General features: G+C 37.6%; 1 long non-coding RNA gene across 1 annotated transcript; it reads left to right on the top strand.

The window, feature by feature from the left end:
* Nucleotides 1–15,971: 15,971 nt before the first annotated feature.
* Nucleotides 15,972–16,212, top strand: LOC124153602. Its single transcript, XR_006863703.1, has 2 exons — nt 15,972–16,060; nt 16,152–16,212. It is a non-coding gene; the product is annotated as an uncharacterized LOC124153602 (long non-coding RNA).
* The last annotated feature ends 1,232 nt before the right edge of the window (nt 16,213–17,444 follow it).

The raw sequence follows: 17,444 nt of genomic DNA, 5'->3' as shown, positions 1-17,444 counted from the left end.
AACCCCTGTAATGGTTGTTGTTTCACCCAAATATGCTATACATGTGCAATGTTAATCTGAAATTGTATTCATCTGCTCTGCCCACATGTAAGTTTTCTGTTAGTTTGTTGTTTCGCATGTGACTTCATGGAATTGACTTAAGATAATGAAATGCAAAAACTTTATAACTCCACATAAATTTAATACTGTACAACCTAGGTTTTGACATGGTACATCATCATCCTGTGATGATGTCATACTAGGTCATACGCTATTAAATTTATGTGGAATATAGAGTTTTCGCATTTCACTATCTCAAGTCAATTCCATGAAGTCACGAGCAAAGCAATGAACTAACAGAGAATGTATAACATATTTGAGTGAAATAACAATCTAGGGTCAAGGGGGGTTAGCCCCTCTTATCTAAGGGGGTTAACCAATCAGCCGTAGTGGGGGTCTGAACAAAATTACCATTTTATTTAGTTTAAATTAGATTCCCTCTCTGGATGTTCCACTGAACCTCAACATATGTATCAAGAGATACTCTGATACATTTGGCTGTTCGCATGGTCATTTCTGCTACCAGGGGCTAATCAGAGTAAAATAAATGTTAGGATTGAATCTGAATTCAGCAACTATATGCTTATTAATAATAATTTATTGCTTTGCTGATTTTAATGTGCTTTAACGTAAAGGCCATAAGAGTGTTCAAACATGAGGAAGTCATGGAGCCTCTGATCTTATTTGCATTGGAATTCATATTTGTTGTACAACTGGCTCTTCAACTTTGTTGCAATTTGGAATTTTTGGGATTTTTCATCAACCTATGGTATAGGCTATTTGCTGGAGACTAATTATTTGGAATGAACGTTAAACAGTTCATTTCACCCTGATGTGAAGGCAATTGAGGACCTACTTCTGTGGCTCATCTACAATTCAAGTGGCAGGTATATGTTGTTTTGACTTCCGTAAGATGTGCATGTCTTTCTCAAAAAGTTTTTGTTAACTTTTCTTGTGTTGGTTACCAGTGGGGCAGCAAGGGGGGGGGTTTGGGGTATAAACCCCACCTCCAGATCTCAGAGAAATTTTTAAGTTAAATCCATTTTACTTAATTGCATTAATATAACTTACAGAGTAGTGTAAGGATTTATAAAATATCCCTCAGAAAGCCGTAAAACTCACTATTTATCCTAAAATTTTTTGTGGGAGGGCCCCCACACCTCCTGAATACCCTGGCGGGTATGCCATACCCACACACACCCCTGTATTAGTTACGCCTAAAACCCCTCCTACCCTTAATATCTAGCTGTGCCCCTGTTCTTTACACAGTAGTGGGGTCAAATGTGGGTAAACTTTCAGATATTCCTTCGTACACTGTGCAGTTGAGTTAACATATTTATCAGACAAAAACTTCCAATGTTTTGAAATTAATGCTCATACAAAATGATACCAACATATTTTTTTTGTACGACTCACTACCCAGAGAAAATTCTGGAAGGGGTAAAACTTGAAGAATGTAAATAGTTGTCCAAAAGTCCAACACTTTCCCTAATTAGTCCATGAGAAAGTGCCATCCCTCGTGCTCTTTGATGATGCAAGCAGTGGGGGATTTGGGGGGAGGGTCACATGGGTCATGACCACACTTGAAATTTTATCAAAAAAATTCTTTTTGGTTTAATTGTTTATGTATCCTTGTATGAGAGCAAACGTTTCCCAGTGAATTATTTCCACATTTTATGTTGTGTGAAACATTAATATTTAAAATTATTTTAAACTTAATTATTTATAATTATTTATTTATTCTCCATCTTATAGCTTCTCAAATGTCTGAAATTGTTCATGGAGTTGACTCAAAGCGGTTGGAATATCTCTCTCTGGAATATTCCAAAGATGCTGTTGAGTTTGCTAAGTCGATTTCCTCTGCAATTTAATAAATTATGAACAAAACATGATGAAATCTTCCCGCAATATCAATAAATTTATCGATGTCGACCAGGGGTAGTCTGGGGTGATTGGGGCCCCCCCGCTGGGGTTTATGATGGGGCCCTCCTTACCGGGGATTCGGGGGTCCTCCCCCGGGAAGTTTTGGGAAATCGATTTTGACGAAATTCTAGCTTTTAAAAATTATTAAAGTTAAAAAGAATTGCAATTTCTCAAGAAAAATACTATGGAAAGTGAGAATTTTACAGCTTATAAAATTTAAAAATGTATTATGATTATATTATCTATTTAGTGTATTTGTTCCTTGAAACTACTGAAATAAAAAGAATCTCTAAAGTAACCTGATCGAATAACCCTTTCAGAAAAGTATCGGGTTCTCTTTTATCTTCTCACAATTTTATTTATTTTTTAATAATCTTTTTACACTGAGCGTGTCGTAAATAAAGCAACTAATGAAAACATAGAATTTTGTAATAGCAACAAAATAATTTGGTTGAAGTAATCAGTCTTTTTTTATACCCCTCAAATGTACGCTTCACCATAGACGCGAGCGTTATCGGGGCCCCCTGAGCTCGGGGCCCTCGGCGATCGCCGACCAGCCGACCTGACAAGACCGACCCTGATGTTTACCCAAACACCCGATTTAAACAAAAGCCGCCATATTTGTAAAGAGAGAGGTCCCTCCGTTAACTCACCCCCCTTTATCCAACCGGCAAAGGGCTTCACCGATTAGCTGACTTTTTAACGGCCGAATGATCTAATTCTTTGGTGGGACTATAGGTAATGGTAAATTGAGGAGGCCCCTTACACGTTTGATTACTGTTGCCACTTCGGACGCATTTTAGTCGGCTGTAAAAAATCTTCACAGCGCGGCGGTAATTGAAGAGCGATCTATATATTCTCGAGAATGGATCTGCACATATTTGCAGTTGAGTATTCGAACTCTCGAGGAATAGCAATGAAAAGCGATGAAGTCATATACATTACATGATCACGAATATAAATTTCGGTTAACTCACCCAGTTAGTGAGTCATTTAAAAAAGGTTAGGGTAGAGATCACCCCAAACTAAGCCACGGGCGGGTGAATTCCACGCATTCATGGTAGGGGTGTCAGTTCATTTCCTTGGGCCGCCTCCAACTTACATGATTTTAATTGGGGGTGTCCGAAGGGTTCCGCGGGATTTGAACATGGGATCGATGAGTAGCTTTGATATTTAATTTGAAGTTTCAAATAAAAAATATCAAAGGGCTTAAATTCGGATCGCTCAGCCGTCAGCGTTGCAGGTGGCGACACTTGTAAATCCATTTAAATGCACCGTGGGCGGCAAGATATATTTTAGGCGACTGGGGAACCATTTATTGTAATAGTCTTTTCACAAAGGCTTAGTCTTGTAATTTAGCTTGTAATGTAAGTTAGCTTGTAATAGTCTTGTCACAAAGGCTTTTGATATTGTCAACCATGAAGTCCTTCTGGAAAAACTAAATAAATATGGGATTACGGGCATAGCTAATAAATGGTTTCATTCGTATCTACAGGAAAGATTTCAGCTGGTTGAAATTTCTCATTTTGATTCATCGGCAAACCTAAAGCTAAATTTTCAGTCTGCCAAAAGAGCAATGAAATCTGGCGTCCCCCAGGGCTCGATACTCGGGCCCCTACTTTTTTTTGTTGTATATAAACGACTTACCAAGTTGTGTCCCAGAAGCTGAAACTGTTTTATTTGCAGACGACACTAGTGTATTAATTCAAGGGACTACTCCAGAGTCATTACAATACAAAATAAATTGTACCATGAAATCTTTTCAAAATTGGTTACATGATAATCTGTTGGCCATAAATGTCCAAAAATCTGTGTGCCTAAATTTTAGCAAAGAACAGTGTACATCAGTACAACTTAACGATGTTGACCTCTTATTTGCAGACAATGTAAAATTCCTTGGTGTTGTATTCGAGCCATCCTTAAAATGGTCCTCACACATCAATTCAATAATACCCAAGCTAAGTAAATCTCTGTATCAGCTTAGATATCTTCGCCTTAGCGTAAGCTTTAATATTCTGAAGATGATATATTTTTCTAACTTCCAATCCATTCTGGCATATGGCCTCATTTTATGGGGCAGTTCCTGCCACAGTGCAAAAATTTTTAAATTGCAAAAGCAGGCCATAAGGACTCTCTTCAACCTATCTTATAGAGAGTCCTGTAGACCTTATTTTAGTAAGGCCAGTATAATGCCCCTACCCTCCTTGTATATTTTTGAACTCATTCTGTTTGTTAAAAATAACATGAATTTATATGAGTTAAACTGCAACATTCACCAGCATCATACCAGGTCAAACCTAGATATCCACATCAAAACTAGATCTACCACACTAAATACTGAGGGTCCATACCACAAAGGAGCAAAACTCCACAATTCACTTCCACAAAATATTAAAAAAATCAACAATTTTTTAAAATTCAAAACTGAGCTAAAAAAATTTTTAATACAAAAACCTTTATATTCTACTGATGAATTTTATGCTGTATGTAAAGAAAAACTTAAATGAGTTATGTTGTATGTAAGGAAAAACTTAAATGTAAATTAATGTATTAAATATTGTCCTGATGTATCTTTAATTGTCATTTGCATACACACTGTGTTCTATTGCCATTGTTTGTTTGTGTTTTATCCTTTATGTAATGTAACTTGACGAAGCTATGCAATTGTATTGCCTTCAGCGAATAAATTATTATTATTATTATTATTATAGTCGTTGGGATAACATTGGTGGAAAACGAGAATTCATTTGACTTGGGTACTTTTTAAACTTTTACGAGGTGGCATCCAATTCGTTCTTTCGTTGATGAATATTTAGCGGTCAGTTTGACTCCTCTTAATGCATCCAATCAAATAACAGCTATGATGACGTCATACTAAACCAGTCCGTTATCCTCGGAGGCCGTTTGAACTTCCAAAAATCTCAGGCGACCCCTCGTCTCTTCTCGCTTTCCACTTCGTTCTTCGTCCCATTGTGCGGGGGAGGAGTTTGAATGTCCGCATACATCATCACTCTTTTCCCGCTCCCCCTTGCAGCGCGGGTGTGTCGCAGGGCCGGCAGTCCTCCTAGATCAGGAGCACCTTTTGGAGGGTCTTTAAATGGTGAGTCTCGGTACTGCCCTTACACTTCTTCTTCTGCTGGAACCTTCGACTTTATGTTTATATTGACTTAATATTTATGTTGCGGAAACGTTAGTCAAGGAAGCGGTGCTCTGTGCCATTTGACAGGCATTGTGGTTTAATCTGTCGATTTCAATTAATGGATCCACGGTGTGGGTTGATAATTGGAAGATATGTTCGAGTAAAGTGTGTTTGAAGTGAAATTATGAAGGTAAGAGAATAGATATACTCGTTATTTTTTCCTGTATAAATTAAAATTTACTTAAAATTATGAAGTCATTGAAATTTTCTGGAACATGAGGAATTATTATCTTTGTAGCTCATACTCAATTTTAACTGAAATCGCCTCTTCTGCATTTCCTCGGGTTTTCAACCGTGTCAGGGCAACAGTTTCACTGCCTATCCGGCCAGCGTCTTCAGGCCGAAGGACTGTTGCCCACAAGACAACTGGCGCGGAAGAGAAGCCGAGAAAAATTCAGTGATCAAACCATCACCACGGAAGTCATCGTTCTACCAGAATCTTCCTTAGCTGAAACTCTCAGGGAACATTCATAAATAAGGCTTTTGCCAGCGTTTATCAATTCAATACATTTTTATCAGCGCTCGTGTTGTTTCCACGTAACGTTATGGTTACATTTTCTGATCTTCACCGGGAATTGTAACCTTCCAACATCCCCTTGGGCTGGGAGACTTGGGCTGAGCGAATGGCACGACCTTGACCTTGCTTCCCTCCCTACCCCCAGCACCCCCTCTCCCGCCCACACTCCCGTCCTCCCCCCCCCTATCCCCTGCGGTCCTCATCTTCATCCTTCTCTCCTAAATCCTTGATCCTCTTTGATCGTTCAACCCAATACTCGATGCGCTTATCGCCTCTCGTCCCTCAACAGTTCTTTCCCTTCGGCGAGTCAGGGTCGAATATGGATCCTCCCCCTAGTGGCGTCAATTTGACGAGATCCAATTAGTCGGCGGCACCCTTTTTAATTCCTTTAACGATTTTTTTATTATTTTTTAATTTCACTATTCGGGCATCGTCGATAGGGCGGATGGGTGTGTGGTGTCTGGGCAATGGATGCGATGCTGGGAACGTTCTGTAGTGGATCCTCGCGGAGGAATTTACCTGATTTTTTTTTGTAAAAATAAATATTATATTTTTGTGTAACTGATAACTTCAGGCTTGACTCTGTGAAACCTCTCCATATTCAAAATAAAAGAAAAAAACTTTGTAAGGTTTACTTGTACATTTAAATGGGCACGACCCGGGTTTCATAACGTAGTTACATCCTCAGGTGGTGATGTAACCTGAAGATGTAACCACGATGATGTAACTGCGTTACACCTGAAGATGTAACTACGTTACACCTGAAGATGTAACTACGTTGCGAAATCCGGGTCGTGCCCATTTAAATATGCATGTGAACCTTACAAAATTTTATTCTTTTATTTCCATTATATTTTTGGTCACTCAAGCGGAATACTACCTTATTTTCGAAAAGAAAACTTGGCTCGTTAAGTCGGTGGGGTCGTGAAGTGTTCTTTCCTCGTATCTTTACTGCCTTTTCTACCCCTTGTGGGTCACTTGCTTTACTGGCGCCCCATTTTAAGGACGGCGAGAAACTCGAAATCCGTGTTCTCCTGATGCATCACTGAAATATTTTATTTCCAATATTACGAATATTATAAAAGAGGATTCTCAAGTCGACCTCTGAAGGAGTTGTCACCCACCGCGCATAACAATGGGTTTATTAAAGTCGCCACTCGCGTCGCTGACGGACAAATAAACCCGAGTTTCACGGGGAAATAAGGTATAGTTATGGGTTTTGATCGAAATAAATACACATGACGATGTGATCTATCAAATTTAAAACTTTTCAATGCTATTCCTCAGAATTATAAACATTATTATCCAAAATACTGGAAAAAGTAGATCGCATTTCACTCCTCACAGCGCCGCGTATATTTGTGAAAACTGATTAAAATACGACCGAAGTGGCAACAGATATCAGCCTTCTATGGGATGGAATTAGACCTCCTCTAAGCTGTCCCTTGTCCAAAGTATTAAATTTTCATGAGTCGTAGTTATTTCCAAAATAACCGCTCGGAAGGTTTTATTCCCGTGATACGAAGGAAACAGTGTGATCAATTTTGTATGCTCATATTCTATCATTGTGTGGTTTCCAGTACCACCTTTGGGTCTGGACGTAATCATTTTGAGCGGCTCCCCAAGGTTGAAATGTACTGAAATGTATTTCACAGCCAGGGGCGGTAAGTTGGTCGGCGATCGCCAAGGGCCGTTTTTTAGATTTCAGTGCAGTTAAAGGGAACAAATTCACTAAATAGATAATACCACCGTAATAGATAATCAAATGTTATAAGCTGTGAAATTCTCTCTTTTCGTAGTAGGCATTTTTTCTTACGAAATTGCAATTCTTTATTAACTTTAATCTAGTTTTCAATTGCTACAATGGCGTAAAACTCGATTTCCAAGCATGCAAGTTTCATAAAAATTTCCGGCGGGGAGTCCGCATCCCCCAGTAAGGAGGGCACCATAATAAGCCCTTGCCGAGGCGCCTGCGTATAGCCTCAAGAGCTTGGATTAGAACTATGTTCGATTTTGGAAAATGAGAATTTTGTTTTGTATATCTTGGTCTTTCGGTGTCCATATGCTTCGGTTTTTTCATAGCATATGTCCGTGCTTCTTTTGGTATCCGAAAATAAAATGCTAGTTCTTCGATCTTGTTCTGCGACTTAGTTCGTTCACCTGAAGTTTCTTAGCTGACGGCCCCTAATGTTTCAGCTTGAATAATTCCTTTCTCTGGCATGTTGCTTTTTCTTTTTTTACGAGACAGTATTTTTGTTTGATTTCAAGCAATCTTCCATCAACTGTATGTATCTGAAATGTGAAATGGTGATGTGACGCAACCGTTATTCGTTAGGCGGCTTAACGCATCCGCAATGTGACCAGAGAGATGGTTATTCCCAACGACTATGATTCTTTCCCATAAGCAGGCCATGTCGAAATATTTTGGCGAGTGTTATAAATGGCCGCGGTTACTGGTGTTTCGGTGTTATATTTTTAGAGCCGACTGTTTGGTCACTAAGGTTGAAGCGTGGGTGAGACGTCTATACAGGACTAACAGGATCCAATTAATGAGCCTGCCTGTTTATGAACTTTTTTATAGCTCTGCGTTCTCTGCTGTTAACAAAATTCTATTAATACGCATTAATAGAATCTGTGATATAATTAATGATCGTGGGTTGACAGTCACAAGTGTATCGTGTGCTGATTAATGGGTAAATAATACGCTTGACTCATTATGATCTAACGTATCCACTTGATATCTTCGTAGTTAGTTCTTTAAATATTTTTTACGTGAGGAATTTGCTTTTTTGGTATCTAACCTGAAAGTCGTCCCTAAGTAATTTCCTCATTGTTATCAATTTTTAAATCCCTTAGTATTAATTTTAAAGGCACCATTCGTACTTTTCCTAGAATAAGCGAGTGCCCCTTATGTAGAATTTTATGTTGATCAGAGAGAGCAAATAATAAATAATAATTTATCATAATACAACAGGGGCCGTATTCTGTAACTCCAAACCGATCGGTGCGGCACCGATTCGTCGGGTGCGACGTCACACCGACTCCCGGTAAGAAGTCGTGCGATTCTGTACGAACCCGGTCGGTGCGGCACCGACGAGAGGACGGGAGATCGTCGGTAGCCGTACCGACAGCAAAGAGGTGTCGGTACGGCCACCGACTAGTGGGTTTCATGAATTCCCCGGTGCGCATTGTACGTTTTATTTTGTTTTTACCTCATCACCGAGTAAATAATGAGGTTTTCTCCAATGTTATCTTTTTCTGCCCCTTCGAATACGCCTCTATAATTCACTGTGTCATCATCTATATTAATTACCTTGACAGAAATATAAGATAATGGTTAATAAAAATGAGGTTTGCTAACATATAATGACTTTCTCTCATTTATGTTACCGCACTTTCACTCGCTTGTAATAGGTTTTATTTCTCTCTATCATCATTTATTTGCTCCTTTGACATAAAAAAGATATTTTTGATTAAATATGAGTTTTGCCGCAATGTTATCACTTTATATCACTCTGAATAGGCGACTGTTATTTCACTCAATCATCAATTTGGCGTTTCTCTCGGCATAGAAATAAGATCTTTTTATTTAAGTATGAAGTTTGCCACAACGGTATCAGTTTCTTTCATTTGTAACGGGCAACTATATTTCATTTCATCGTCAGCCATTGATTCCCTTGACGATAAAAGAAGATATTTGTTAATAAGTATGAGGTTTACCGCAATATTATCATTTTCTCTCACTTGGAATGCGCAACTTATACATATGCATTTCACCCAATCACAATTTATTTACTTCCTCGTCATTACACTTCTTTTAATTGCACCCAGCTCCATATTTTTATAACAATTTCCTAACTTGTTCCTCTAATATTACATTTGCATTTTAATCCTACGTTCACCTTCCATGGTATGCTATTTTCGTCTGCTACGGTGCCAATGGTATAACCTTCCGTTGATAACATTTATACGGAACTTACTTAATGACAACTATATTACCAAATCATGAATAAATAGCATTATACGGAACCAATATTTTAAAAAAGAAACTACGATCTCAAGGATAGTTTCAATAATTCATTCCAGCAACAACAATCTCCATCACATACAAACTTTATTGTGATGTTGTAATATTGTTTCCTTCGATTCTGTAGGTACAGCATTACTACCACACATTATATAAGCATTGTTAACAACTTATCCAATATCGTTTATCTTAATCTAGCAATAAGTCGTAATTTCCGCAAATAAAAAGATTGAGAATGACGACGACAAACTGTGCCAATGAGTCTTCACTTGTTTTTACCCTTCTTTCATTGGTGGAGACACGTGAAACTTCGGATATATTCGGATTTTCCCTGTTTGGGAAGGAAGGGGAACCGTACCGACTGGTAGTAAACCGACGACCTTACAGAATCGCTGAAAGTGTCGTCGTCGGTGCGGAATCCGTTGTCGGTACGGTTTGATGTCCAGTCGGTGGGCTTGAAAGGGAAACCGACCGGTGCGGCACCGACGAAATACAGAATACGGCCCCAGGTCAGTGAAAGTTACCGTATTCGGTAGGATACTTTGTGGAGTCTATAAAATTACTTGCGAAAGCATTCAGCTTGTTATAGCCGGACTAATTTTATTGACTTCTATATCGCATTGGCTTTTTTATTCCTATTTTATGTTTAGATTTCATCGCAGTATATTGTGTTTATCTCGGAATATTAACTTTTTCTTTTATTAATTGTCTCCATCCTTTCTAATAACCACTAGTATTAGCAATCATCACGTGGGGAAATGACATACGTACTCGTTACTGTCAAATCTAATCTTGCTACTATCTGAGCGGTGTGCTCTTTTAATTTAGTCATCTCTGTTATAAATACTGATTAGAACCATGTCACAAGAAATGTCGAGTAATATCAAAGTTATTAGCAGCAATTTTGTGTACTCATATTTTCACATTCCGTTCCAAATCCCTCATCACGTCTCGCTGAAATGTTTTGCACCTGAATTTATTTTACTAAAGGGCTCGATGCATACGGTAAGTCAGATCTCCGGGTATGGAGCATTTGATAATGACTGTAACACAGTTGAAACCAAAGTGGTTTCCATTAGAAATCCGTGAAACGTTACTGGTTAATTTATTTTAATTTTTGATTAACGAGAATGATCGAGGAGTTACGCCATCTAATATCATGTTTATGGAATTTTAGTCGCGATAATTTTTTCCGTTGTTACCTTAGGGAAACGAGGAAGGGGGTAAGGAAGAGAATAGGATGTTTAGGTGGATTGAAAGGGAGTAGGCCTTACAGTGAACTGAAGAAGGCAGTGCTGGAAGGAAAGGGAGGCTCCCACATCACTCCTAGAGTGGAAACCTACCTAAATCGGTAGAATACTATAATAATAATAATAATAATAATAATAATAACCTTACTACTGCTTGTTACTACAGTCCCCAAGAAAGCTAATGACGTTGCGCAAGAGACGATTTTCAGACTAAAAGAAACTATTTTCGAAAAACAGGAAATCGCAAGTAACGCGTGTGGGCTAATTTTTTAAACGATTTTAGTCAAAAAATTTACAATTTACGTTCTGTCATTGTGTGGTTTCAAGTACCACCTTTGGGTCAGAACGAAATAATTTTGAGCTGCTCCCCAAGGTTGAAATGTAATGAAATGTATTTCACAGCCGGGGGCGGTAAGTTGGTCGGCGATCGCCAAAGGCCCCGAGCATATATTGCACCCCACAACGCTTGCGTATATCGGAGAGCGTATATGATAGCAGCAATAAAAAAGACTAATTTGTTGCACCAATTTTTTTTGCAATTACAAAAGTCTACGCTTTAATTAGTTGATTATATTCACAACATGCTCACTAGAGATTAATTATAAAAAAAATTAAAGTTGCAGGAAGTTAAAGGAGAACCTAGTGTTTTTTTGAATGGCTTATTCGGAAAAGTTATTTTATAAGGTTTTTTAGATTTCAGTGCAGTTAAAGGGAACAAATTCACTAAATAGATAATAGCACCGTAATATTTAATCAAATGTTATAAGCTGTGAAATTCTCCCTTTTCGTAGTAGGTATTTTTTCTTACGAAATTGCAATTCTTTATTAACTTTAATCTAGTTTTCAATTGCTACAATGGCGTAAAACTCGATTTCCAAGCATGCAAGTTTCATAATAATTTCCGGCGGGGAGTCCGCATCCCCCAGTAAGGAGGGCACCATAATAAGCCCTTGCCGAGGCGCCTGCGTATAGCCTCAAGAGCTTGGATTAGAACTATGTTCGATTTTGGAAAATGAGAATTTTGTTTTGTATATCTTGGTCTTTCGGTGTCCAGACGCTTCGGGTTTTTCATAGCATATGTCCATGCTTCTATTGGCATCCGAAAATAAAATGCTAGTTCTTCGATCTTGTCCTGCGACTTAGTTCGTTCACCTGAAGTTTCTTAGCTGACGGCCCCTAATGTTTCAGCTTGAATTATTCCTTTCTCTGGCATGTTGCTTTTTCTATTTTTACGAGACAGTATTTTTGGTTAATTTCAAGCAATCTTCCATCAACTGTATGTATCTGAAATGTGAAATGGTGATGTGACGCAACCGTTATTCGTTAGGCGGCTTAACGCATCCGCAATGTGACCAGAGAGATGGTTAATCCCAACGACTATGATTCTTTCCCATAAGAAGGCCATGTCGAAATATTTTGGCGAGTGTTATAAATGGCCGGCGTTACTGGTGTTTCGGTGTTATATTTATAGAGCCGACTGTTTGGTCACTATGGTTGAAGCGTGGGTTAGATGTCTATACAGGACTAACAGGATCCAATTAATGAGCCTGCCTGTTTATGCGCTTTTTTAAAGCTCTGCGTTCTCTGCTGTAAATAAATTCTATTAATACGTATTAATAGTATCTGGGATATAATAAATGATCGTGGGTTGACAGCCATAAGTGTATCGTGTGCAGATTAATGGGTAAATAATACGCTTGACTCATTATGATCTAACGTATCCAATTGATATCTTCGTAGTTTTTCAGACTTTAAATATTTTTTACGTGAGGAATTTACTTTTTTCGTATCTGTCCTGAATGTCGTCCCTGAGTAATTTCCTCATTGTTATCAATTTTTAAATCCCTTAGTATTACTTTTGAAGGCACCATTCGTACTTGTCTTCACTTTTCCTAGATTAAGCGAGTGCCCCTCATAGAGAGTTTTATGTTGATCAGAGAGAGCTAATATTAAATAATAATTTACTATGATACACCAGGTTAGAGGTAGTTACCGTATTCGGTAGGATACTTTGTGGAGTCTATAAAATTACTTGCGAAAGAATTCTGCTTGTTATAGCAGGACAACTTTTATTGACTTCTATATCGCATTGGCTTTTTTATTCCTATTTTATGTTTAGATTTCATCGCCGTATATTGTGTTTATCTCTGAATAATACCTTACTCTTTTATTCATTGTCTCCGTCCTTTCTAATAATCACTAGTATTAGCAATCATCACGTGGGGAAATGACATACGTACTCGTTACTGTCGAATCTAATCTTGCTACTATCTGAGCGGTGTGCTCTTTTAATTTAGTCATCTCTGTCATAAATACTGATTAGAACCATGTCACACGAAATGTCGAGTAATATCAAAGTTATTAGCAGCAATTTTGTGTACTCATATTTTCACATCCCGTTCCAAATCCCTCCTCACGTCTCGCTGAAATGTTTTGCACTTGAATTTATTTTACTTAAGGGCTCCATGCATACGGGAAGTCAGGTCTCCGGGAAAGGGCATTTGATAATGACTATAGTACAGTTGAAACCAAAGTCGTTTCCATTAGAAATCCGTGAAACGTTACTGGTTAATTTATTTTCATTTTTGAATAACGAGAATGATCGAGGAGTTACGCCATCTAATATCATGTTTATGGAATTTTTGTCGTGATAATTTTTTTCCGATGTTACCTTAGGGAAACGAGGAAGGGGAAGGAAGAGAATAGGATTTTAGGTAGATTGAAAGGGAGTGGGCCCTACAGTGAACTAAAGAAGGCAATGCTACAAGGAAAGGGAGACTCCCAGATCATTCCTAGAGTGGAAACCTATGTTAATAGGTAGAATACTATAATAATAATAATCACCTTACTACTGCTTGTTACTACAGTCCCCAAGAAAGCTAATGACATTGTGAGAGAGATTATTTTCGCACTGCAAGAAACTATTTTCGAAAAACAGGAAATCGTGAGTAACGCGGGCGGGCTTAATTTTTTAACGATTTTAGTCACAAAATTTACAATTTACGTTCTATCATTGTGTGGTTTACAGTACCACCTTTGGGTCTGGACGTAATAATTTTGAGCATCTCGCCAAGGTTGAAATGTACTGAAATGTATTTCACAGCCAGGGGCGGTAAGTAGGTCGGCGATCGCCAAGGGTTCCGAGCTTATAGTGCACCCCACCATGCATGTTTATATCGGGAAGCGTGTATGATAGGTGCAATAAAAAAGACTGATTTGTTGTACCAATTTTATTTGCAATTACAAAATTCTACGCTTTCATTAGTTGATTGTATTCACAACATGCTCACTATAAATTGATTATCAGAAAGATAACGAATAAAATAAAGTTGCAGGAAGTTAAGAGAACCTAGTGTTTTTTTGAAAGGCTTATTCGGAAAAGTTATTTTATAAGGTTTTTTAGATGTCAGTGCAGTTAAAGGAAGCAAATTCTTAAATAGCTAATTGCACCGTAATAGTAATAAGCTGTGAAATTCTCCCTTTTCGTAGTAGGTATTTTCTCTTACGAAATAGTCATTCTTTATTAACTTTAATCTAGTTTTTATTTGCTACAATGTTGTCAAACTTGATTTCCAAGCGTGGAATTTCCATAAAACTTTCCGGCAGGAACCCCGCATCCCCCAGTAATTAGGGCACCATTATTAGCCCCTGCCGAGGCTTCTGCTATAGCCTCAAGAGCTTGTTTTAGAACTATGTTCGATTTTGGAAAATGAGAATTTTGTTTTGTATATCACAGGGATGGGCATGATTCGTCTTCATGAATCACAAATCATGATTCGCGAATCACAAACTGTGAATTGTGATTCGTGATTCGGATCATTTTTTTTCGTGATTCGTGAACCGCCAGTCGACTTTTTTCTTTACTAATTGAGGTGATTCGTGAGTCGAATATTTGTGATGCTGCTCACGATTCACTGACGAATCACGAATTAATTTCACTGCCTTATACGTACAAGTCAGAAGTGCAATTCGGATAATTCAAAAATATATTTTGCACTGTAAATTCGTTCAAATGTGACTTTCAATTGTTTTGAACGAATTGACAAGATAGAAATGAAATTTGAAAATAGTAAGACGCAAGACGAAAATGTGAAGAAGGCAGTCTGGAGAAATGGCCAGTACCAGTAACCTGTTATTGCAGTTTATGCTTACCTATAATTCTTACTCTACTTTTATTAATCATTTCACTAACTCAAATTCGTAAACACTACAAAGTGATTTTTGTAATAGAAATCGTGTCATTTCAGGTGAGGTAAATCATGGTCTTAGTGATAACGTTGCTGAAGGTGGTACTAATTACCGTGCCCCATCAAATTTAATTTTTGATGGAAAATTTTTCCAAATTGTAAGTCAATCTGAGAAATATATATCTGCCCAATGTCAGCTTTGCTTGCCTGTAAACAAAGTGGTTAAAGGAGTGGTAGGCAGCACTTCAAATTTTACTCGGCATCTTAAAGTACGAAAAAATGATCAACTTTTTATTGAAAACAGTATGATTGATTCCAAATTTATTAAAATTGTGCGTTATCATTGCTTTTTAGTTGGTTCACAACGCATTACAAAGTTATAAAAAATATAAATCACAGAAGAATGCCAAACGGACTGGTGAAATTCAGCAGAAGAAAATTACTAACTTTGTTTCTTCCAAATGTATGAGAGTGAAAATCAATAATGAAATGCTGAACAAAGATATAATGCACTACATTATTCATAGCATGAAGCCTGTCCGCACTGTGGAAGATGAAAATTTTATGCGAATGTTTTAACGTAAGTTTTCCCAGGCCAGCAAGTGGTTAAGGGAATTTATTGATTATACAATGAACTCTGTGATGGTATTTCTCACATTTCTAATGACGTCCTACATCAACTTTTTTCTAATACACTCTGTTTTTACTTTATGTGCTGATGTATTTTATCCTTTGATAGATATTGATCCTTCGGTTCAGATCATGTCGAGGAGAACGATGGGTCGAAAATTAAACCTCATGTTTGAAAATGTAAACCAAACTTTGGCAAGCAAATTTACAGAGATTCAATTTATGACTTCTACTGCAGATATTTGGTCCACGAAACATAGAAGCTTCCTTGGTGTCACAGCTCATTGGGTAAGTTGTAAAATAATATTATATAAAGCCTTTTGTGGCCTTAGCGTTATTTATTAATTGATCAAATATGCTAACTGATTTATGTTTCCAGATAAATGATGAAACATTGACTCGTGAAAGTGCTGTTTTATCATGTGTTCGATTTAAAGGTACACATGATTACAAGAATATAGCAGACACTCTACACAATATTTTCATCAGTTTTGGGTTAAGCAATGAGAAAGTTGCCACAATGATTACGGATAATGGGTCTAACTTCGTAAATGCATTCAAAGAGTTTGGCTGCAGTGAAATAATAAATATAGACAGCGATGGTAATAACTTAAGACAATAATATGATACTATTATTGACGAATTTCTTACAGTACAATTTATGCATAAAAATTCAATGTCTTTGCTGAATCAGTTTTCGTATTGTTTACAGATTTGCCCATTCATGAAGATGATAGCGACATTGAAGAGCTTTGCATTGATCTGAATTTTGGCTCAATAAATATGGCATGTGAAGATCTAGAAGAAGACAGGTTTTTACCCAAACATTTGCGGTGTTTTTCTCATACATTATCCTTAATTGCAACTACAGATTTAACAAAAATTCTCAAGAACTCTCCATCTTTGGTTAATCGCTTGCACAAATCTGTAATGGCAAAGTGTAGTTATATCTGGAATGCATCACGTAGGCCTAAATCTTCAGAAATAATTACTGAAATTCTTGATTGTAGTCTCGTATACCCTTGCCCTACTCGGTGGAATTCACTGTTTGATGCAGTTTCTCAAATTGTAAAATTGAGGCCAAAAATGAACGATGTGTTACGGAAACTGGACATGAAGCAATTATTCTTGATACAGAATTTGACTATATGGAAGAATTCATTGCTTGCTTGCGACCAATTGCACAAGCCATTGATGTGCTTCAAAGTGGGAACAGCTGTTTCTATGGACAACTTCTACCCACATTATTCTCAATACGCAAGAAACTTGCGGATCAGCTGGAGAAGCCACTGCTCTATACTTTATATTTAATTCCTGAGTTGTTGACCGCTCTGAACACTCGTTTTAGCAAATATTATAATCTATCTCCAGAAGTGAATGATGCAATACTGGCAGCAGCATTCCACCCTCAGTTCAAAATGCTTTGGTTGCCAAATAATGTGAGTAATATTGATAGTAAGCGAATTACTAACCTGTGCCTAAATTGTTTGGAAGAAGTCAAGAATAATGGCACACCATCTATCCCCAGTAATAGTGAAGAGGACTCAGATTTTTATGTTTTAGCCTCACCAAGTAAAAGCAAGACATCTCGAAGTCAGAGTTTGCTTCTTTTATGGCTGATTCAGATAAAACCTTCAAATGTTTTACTCAGGGCTATCCTAATATTCGTAAA

Source organism: Ischnura elegans, chromosome 1 (genome assembly GCF_921293095.1).
Source record: "Ischnura elegans chromosome 1, ioIscEleg1.1, whole genome shotgun sequence".
Taxonomy (NCBI): Eukaryota; Metazoa; Arthropoda; class Insecta; order Odonata; family Coenagrionidae; genus Ischnura; species Ischnura elegans.
This window is presented reverse-complemented; position numbering and strand designations above follow the sequence as displayed.